This window comes from Panthera uncia, assembly GCF_023721935.1.
Source record: "Panthera uncia isolate 11264 chromosome A1 unlocalized genomic scaffold, Puncia_PCG_1.0 HiC_scaffold_17, whole genome shotgun sequence".
NCBI lineage: Eukaryota > Metazoa > Chordata > Mammalia > Carnivora > Felidae > Panthera > Panthera uncia.
The window spans coordinates 25,544,662-25,547,127 of NW_026057577.1; the positions used below are offsets into that span (position 1 = coordinate 25,544,662).

The window sequence follows — 2,466 nt, forward strand, 5'->3', positions numbered from 1 at the left end:
AAAAAAAAAAAAAAAAAAAAAAAAAAAAAAAGGTAAAAGTACCTAAATTTGGCCACTAGGAGGCCCCCGACCACTTGACCACACAATTTCAGGGAGTTAGGTGGCGTAGACTCACTGTGTCAAAAAATGAAGGGAAGTGCTTGCCAGTGAAACCAAGAAGATAAAGAAATTGACAGCTCTGAGCCCATAACGTACAAGGGAGGGTTTGGTTATTACTTTAGTTAAGTTTTGATGGCATTAAATTCATGAGGTAAGGAAAGAAGGACTTTTCAGAGAGGAATATCAGAGAAGGTAGACCTCCTGGGGGTTTGCGGATCTTCCACATTACAAAAGCATTTTCAGAAAGGTACTGAAAAGTTCCCTCAAAACACAAAATTTTGGCTTTGCTCAATAACCGTGGTCTTTTCCTACCACTTCTCTGAACCCTCAAATGCTTTCCAACAAAATTATTTTCCCGGTTTCAAAAGCATAAAGAATCTGTACAAAATTTAAGTAAAACTCCACAAAGCATCCTCAGCCTTGCAAATGCTGGCTAAGACATCACTGGGGACCCCCACACCCCTCCTCAGGGTGCACCCTCTATTCCACCTGTCAATGAGAAAGCCCCACGGGGCCCACCCGGCCGTGCCTTGCGGGTCCTGAGCGGCTGCTCCGACTGGACAGGCCTGAAGGGAGGGGCGGACACATGCCCTAAGCCACAGCAGCTACAACAACAGTCTCATCCACGGCCCACTCCCCCACACCATCTCTCTGCCTCACCTCTGGGAACACCAGAGCCTTTCCAGAATCCTCTGGCACTGCCCCTTCCGGAAGCTGCCACAACAAGCCCCGCCCCCTCCTGGCACCTCCCACAACTCTCCTTCCGGGTACTGAGCTCCTGGAAGCGCCCTCCAGGAGCTTCTGTTCCAGGTGGGGGTTGCTGACCTTAAGCTTATAAGCAGGTAAATATATTATTTAACGGGCGCCGGTAACTGCTGTAAAGAAAAACAAAGCAGGGAAAAGAGAAGGGAAATGAGTGAAAAATTCCTTCCTAGTAGTCATTAGTCCCCTGAATAAGGCCTTTCCTATAAAGTGGTATTTGATCCGCCTGAAGGGAATGAGGGCAGTAACAACCTAGGAGAACATCCCAGGAGGAGGGACTAGCAAACAAAATAGCGCTGAAGAAGGTAGTGTGGCAGGGGCAGAGGCATCAGGAAGGGTGATAGATGCCAACGCAGGGTCTCCCGGACCTGATAAGGATCGGAGGTGTCCACCGGCGCTCATCGTGACACGGGACTGCCGGTGTGTGATCCCGAGTCACCACTGCAAAACCAGCGGCCGGAGTGACAAGTCGGGCGTTGGAGGAACAGTAACATTGGACCAAGAAACAGGCGGCTCTCCCAACCACATAACGTAATTATGTTTAGGGGTGCCAGATCATATATGGGATGCCCAGTTAAATTTGAAGTTCTCACAGGCAACGAATAATTTTGTGGCCTATAGCTCATGCAAAATTACTCGTTGTTTATCTGAAATTAAAGTTTAACTGGGTGTCCTGTATTTTTATTTGCTAAGGCTGGCAGCAGAAACGCTACAATTCACACGCGAGGTTTGGAAACTTAGGAACAGTACCACGCCAATCATTGGAGCCTGAGGCAAAAGAAACATCTGCCTCTTACATAGGTGTGTGTTAATGTTTATTGTTCTTAAAGATTAGTTTTAAATACTGAAGAACTGTAAAGTTGGTATATTAAAATTCACGTTATTTTAAATATTTTTATTTATACCCAAAGTTTAAAAATATATGGAAGCTTGGGGCGCCTGGGTGGCTCTGTCGGTTGAGCGTCTGACTTCACCCAGGTCATGATCTCACAGTCCGTGAGTTCGAGCCCCGCGTCGGGCTCTGTGCTGACAGCTCAGAGCCTGGAGCCTGCTTCAGATTCTGTGTCTCCCTCTCTCTCTGACCCTCCCTCGTTCATGCTCTGTCTCTCTCTGTCTCAAAAATAAATAAACATTTAAAAATATATATATGGAAGCTCATAAATAAAATTTTTAACATTTACTTTTCTTGACCAAGTCCAAATCTAAATAATTTTTAATTAACATTAGTTTATTGAGACTTATTTTGTAGGATGCCACCACTGTGACTGGTAGTGTTTTAAAAAAATTTCCCTAGACCACATCTATATTTGGATAGGATTCCACCAAGAATGATTTGTGAATCTGTTTTACAGGATCCAAATACACTCCTGATTTTTTATTACAAAATTGCTGCCTAAAACTACTTCAGATGGAAATTTCCACAGGATTTAAATAATCGGACTACTATTTAAGAGGTTGTGTTTTGTAAATCAGATGTATTCATAGAAAATAACTGTTCTCCATAGAAAATAACAGTTCCCCAATTTGAAATATTTGAAGACGTCTCCATTTTTAGAACATCCATGATCTCTTTAATTTCTATTTGATAAACACATTTCCTATAGT

General features: G+C 43.6%; 1 long non-coding RNA gene across 1 annotated transcript in view; it reads right to left on the minus strand.

Annotated features, from left to right (window-relative positions):
* LOC125935465 (uncharacterized) overlaps positions 1-814 on the minus strand; it is a 37,756-nt gene extending 36,942 nt beyond the window's left edge. The window contains exon 1 of the long non-coding RNA XR_007461684.1: positions 760-814. This is a non-coding gene — a long non-coding RNA (uncharacterized LOC125935465). The remainder of the gene's footprint in view (positions 1-759) is intronic.
* Between the last annotated feature and the right edge of the window lie 1,652 nt (positions 815-2,466).